The following is a 5,000-nucleotide window of genomic DNA, read 5'->3' on the forward strand; positions in this document are numbered from 1 at the left end:
CCTGAGGCCGCCGACGCCGGCGGGCCGGTCACGGCACAACAGGAGCACGGGGGGGTGCCGCCACCCGACAACGGTTCCCTTAGCGGGGCAACAGCAGGACGGGACCGCCCGGGCTGGGGGACTCGGCCCCTTCGCCCGGGGAAGCCATCCCAGCGTGCGAGAAAAGTGCCACCGACCGTGCCCACGGGGCCACCGGCTTTCACCCGCCACGCGGCAGTCGGCTTCCCCTCCGGCAAAAAAAAAAAAAAAAAAAAAAAAGCCGGGCGGGGACGGCACGATAAAAAGGCACATGGCGCGCGCGTTCGGCAACGGACCCGTGCTAACCACAGGGGCCGCGGGCCCGGGCCGAGGGGCGACCCACCGGCATCTCGCCCCTCTCTCTCTCGCTCTCTCTCTCTCTGCACACCTTGGCTTGCGTGGCCCGCGCACCTTTGTCGCGCGGCTTCTCGGGTGCCGCGGCTTAAGGCCGCCGGAAAGGGGGGGGGGGGGGGGGGACCGTCAACGACGGCCGGCCGGGCAGCCCCCACTCCACCCGCACGCCGGCTCGCTAACAAAAAAAAAAAGGCAACGTGAACGGACCCCCGGTGGAAACCCAGCCTGCCCTGGCGGAAGCGGCTCAGCCGCACCACCCGCAAAGCGAGGTAGGACGAGGCGCCGCCGCCTCGCCCTCGACATGCCGGGGGGCTCTCTGTCGGGCTCCGGGTCCGTGCTAGGGCAAGGCCGGCCACCGCGGCCGGCCTCTGCCCCTGGAAAAATCCGCCCGCTACGCGGGTCCCCGGCTTAAGGCCGAGGAAGGGGGACAACGCCGAAACAAAAAAAAAACAAAAAAAAAAAAAAACCCACAGGCCGGGGACGGCGGTGGCGCCACCCCGGCTCATCGGGCGACTGCCGTCGCCGAGCCCCTCAAGCGACGCAGCAGGCCGAGGCCAGGCCGCGCGTCCCACTGCGCGTCCCCCGCCGCCCTTCCGACACGGACACGCTGGCAAACAGGTCGGGAGCGGGGGACGGGACGCCGCCACCTCGGCCGAGCGGGCCATCCTCGGGGCTCTCGGAGCAAGGGCCAGGAAAAACCCCAGCCGCGTCCACCCTCCGACTGCCGGGGGGGGAAATAAAACAAAATAGAAAAAAATTAAAAGGCGCCCGCCGAGCGGGGCCCCGGCTTAAGGCCGAGCCACACACAAGGGACGAGGCGCCGCCGCCTCGCCCGCCACCGGGCCGGGCCGGAGCGGGACACGCTCACGGCTTTTCTCCACCTCACCTCGGCCAGCGAGGGGCTCTCACACGGCTTTTCGACTCTCTCTCTCGGCTCCGCGGGGACCGGCCCCTTTCCCCCGGCTCGCCCTCGGTCTCTCTCTCTCGGCTCCGCGGGGACCGGCCCCTTTCCCCCGGCTCGCCCTCGGTCTCTTCTCTCTCGGCTCCGCGGGGACCGGCCCCTTTCCCCCGGCTCGCCCTCGGTCTCTTCTCTCTCGGCTCCGCGGGGACCGGCCCCTTTCCCCCGGCTCGCCCTCGGTCTCTTCTCTCTCGGCTCCGCGGGGACCGGCCCCTTTCGGGCTCCACACACGTCTCTCTCGCGCCCCACGATCGGTCGCACCACATCTCTCTCCCTCGGGGCCCTCCACACTGCGCCAAACCTCGCTGGGGCAACCACGGACGGAACCGGGAACAAAGCCACGCGACTCGTTCCTCGGTTAGGCGGCGTGCTCTCCAACCCTGGCGCCACCGGCACGCGCGGCCAATCCAGCCCACCGCCATCGGACACAGGCGCGGAGAACCCTGCCTGCGGGGACGCGGCCCGTCACCTCGCTCCCATAGTACGGACAGATAAGTCCAAGGCCGCCGGCGCCTCCAAGAGGACCGATGAAAATCGACCGGGAAGGAGCGCCGCCGCAGGCCGCCTCCTAGCATGACGTAGCGGGAGGCGGCCGAAAACAGCGACCCCTTGGTGAACTTCCGGAGCCGGCTGAGACAACAGGTCTACCCGGCGCCGGCCGAAATGTGACCAAGTCCCTTCGGAACGAGGTAGACCTGTTGTCATCCGTCAGCGCCCGCCGCCCGGGGACCGCGCCGAGCCTGGGCGGGCGCGGAGCCGGGGTAGACCTGGTGTCTCCCGGGGAGCCGGGGTAGACCTGGCGTCCTCTCCGGCGCCGGGATAGACCTGGTGTCCGTTCCCGAAGCCGGGGTAGACCTGGTGTCCCCTCCCGAAGCCGGGGGTAGACCTGTTGGCTCCCTTCCCGAAGACGGGGTAGACCTGGTGTCCCCTCCCGAAGCCGGGGTAGACCTGTTGTCCCCTCCCGAAGCCGGGGTAGTACCTGGTGGCCCCTCCCGAAGCCGGGGGTAGACCTGTTGGCTCCCTTCCCGAAGACGGGGTAGACCTGGTGTCCCCTCCCGAAGCCGGGGTAGACCTGTTGGCTGCCCTCCCGGAACCGGGGTAGACCTGGTGTCCCCTCCCGGAGCCGGGGTAGACCTGTTGGCTCCCCGAAGCCGGGGTAGACCTGTTGGCTGCCCTCCCGAAGCCGGGGGTAGACCTGGTGTCCTTGCAGAGCTAGGGTAGACCTGTTGTTCTCCGCTCGCCGCCCGGGGTTCGGGCGCCTCGCTGACCCCGCCAAGCCTGCACAGCCGGGGGCAGCTCACGGCCTCGTAACGCCCCGGAGCCGGACGGCTCTATCAGCCCTGTCCCACTCAATGAAGCCCCCTTCCCCGCCCCCCCCCCCCCCCCCCCCCCATTTCTAAGACCAATTCATATTTTCGAGGTTTTGGGGTTTTTGGAGGCTTTTTTTTTTTTTGGTGGGCGTTGTGGGGGTGGTTTTTGGTTTTGGGTTTTGTTGGTTGTTTTTGTTTTTGCTTTTGTTTTTTTTTTTTTTTTTTTGTTTTTTTTTTTTTTTTTTTTTGGTTGGGTTTGGTTTTGTTTGGTTTTGTTTGGTTTTGTTTGGTTGGGGCTTTTTCTCTTTTGGATTTTTTTCTTGGGGGGGGGTTTTGTGTGTGGGGGGTTTTCTGGTTGGTATTGTTGTTGTTGTTTTTCCTTTGCTTTGCCTTGCCTTGCTTTGCTTTGCTTTGCTTTGCTTTTGTTTGATGCTAGATCTCGGGGCTTTTTGGGGGGGGAGTGGGCGTGGGGCTTGTGGCTTGTGGTTCGGTTGGTGGGCTGGTGGGGGCTTTTTTTGGTGTTTCTTTGGGGGGCTTTTATTGTTGGGTTTGGTTTTGGTTCCCCCCCCCGGGGTTGGTTTGGTGGGGTTTTGTTTGTTTTGTTTTTTTCCGTCTGTTTGTTTTTTTCTTTTGTCGTTTGTTTGGTTTGGTTTTGGCTTTTCTTGGGTTTCTGCCCGCCCCCCCCCACGCCGCGACTCGGCTCGACCCGCCCCGCCCCGCCCACGGGGAGAGGAGGCGGCGGCGGCGGCGGCGGCGGCGGGGCAGCCGCCGCCGGCACACGGGCGGCCGCTTTCGGACGGGTTCTTTCACGGTCCGCAGAGGTCTTCAGCACTCGGCGTGGCTCTGGGGGGCCGCGGGGGCTCGGTGGCGAGGCGCCCGTGGCCGGCACCACGAAGCCGCCGGCCCTTGTCCGCACAGAGAGCGACAGACAGACACGGGGACACACACCCGCTCCACGCACTCACATCCCGATGCCGCTCTCTCAGAGCACCACACCGCCCCCCCCCGCCCATAGGCACGCGCCCTCTCGCGTGCCCTCTCTCCCCGTCCCCGTCCCCGTCCCCGTCCCCGTCCCCGCGCCTGCCCTGGTCCCTGCCCTGGTCCCTGCCCTGCCTGTCGCGGCCGCCCCCCCGGCCAGCCACGACGGTTGGGGGGCCGCCCCGCCCTGCCCCCCTCAGACTCCCTGCTGCCGCCTGCAGACTTTCCTCGCCTCCGCCCAATGACGGTTGGGGCCGCCCCGCCCTCACCCCCCCTCCCCCCCAGACTCCCTGCTGCCGCCTGCAGACTTTCCCGGCCTCCGCCCAATGACGGTTGGGGCCGCCCCGCCCTCCCCCCCTCAGACGCCCTGGCGCCACCTTCAGACTTTTCAAGCCCTCTCCCCCCCCACCCCGGGCTCCCATCGGCCTGTTTGCACAGCGGCAGCGGCAGCGGCAGCGGCAGCGGCAGCGGCAGCGGCAGCGGCAGCGGCGGGCGGGCGGGCGGGCGGGCGAGGAGCCGGCCGACACCGAGGCAGCCGGGAGGTTCGGCCAGCAGGGCGAGAGCCTGCTGCAGAGGCGGGGCGGGGCGGGCGGGCGGTGGCGGGATGCCTAGCGCACCGTCCCTTTTTCCGGGAAACTTTCTGTTCGTCTCTCGCCGAGCCTTTTGGTTTGATGGCGTTCCTTCCTTCCCTCCCGCTCACCCCTGGCCCCGGCCCAGCCCGCGGCAGGACGGCAGCGGGGAGAGCGGCCGAAGGGAGCGAGCGATGCGGCAATCGAGCCGGGAGCCGGGCCGCCGTCGCTCGGGCCACGGGGGCGGCGGCAGTGCCGCCGGCGCCCAAAGGCTCTCTCCTTCCCTTTCGGTCGGGGCAGCGGGAGGCGGGCAGGCTGTCTGCGGGGGTGGGGGGGGGGGGGGGTGGGGGGGGGGGGGGGGGGAGGTGGGGGGGGGGGGGGGCGGGCGTGCGTCCGGCTGGCGGCGAAAGTCGGCCGCCTTCGCCTCCCGGCTTTCGGGAGGAAAGGGCGCGTGCGAGCCGCTGCGCGCGCCCCCTGGAGCGGGCACGAGCCTGCCGGTCGTGCGGGCCGCCCGCCTCGCACGGGCTCGCGGGCCCGGGCCGCGGGGGTGCTGCGCGTCCGATCGAGGACGGCTCCTCAGCCAAGCGCACGCCAGAGGGCTCGGCCGCCAGGGGGCGGAGGCCGACCGGGGACAGCAGGTCTACCCACGGGCGAGGCGGCTGTCGGCTAAGGCCAGCCGGGGACAACAGGTCTACCCCGGAACTCCGAGGCCAGCCGCGGCCAACAGGTCTACCCCCGGAGCGCCGAGGACCTCCGACCGGGGACAGCAGGTCTACCCACGGGCGAGGCGGCCGTAGGCGAAGGCCAGCCGGG

The sequence above is a fragment of the Passer domesticus genome, unplaced genomic scaffold (assembly GCF_036417665.1).
Source record: "Passer domesticus isolate bPasDom1 unplaced genomic scaffold, bPasDom1.hap1 HAP1_SCAFFOLD_299, whole genome shotgun sequence".
NCBI classification, from domain to species: domain Eukaryota; kingdom Metazoa; phylum Chordata; class Aves; order Passeriformes; family Passeridae; genus Passer; species Passer domesticus.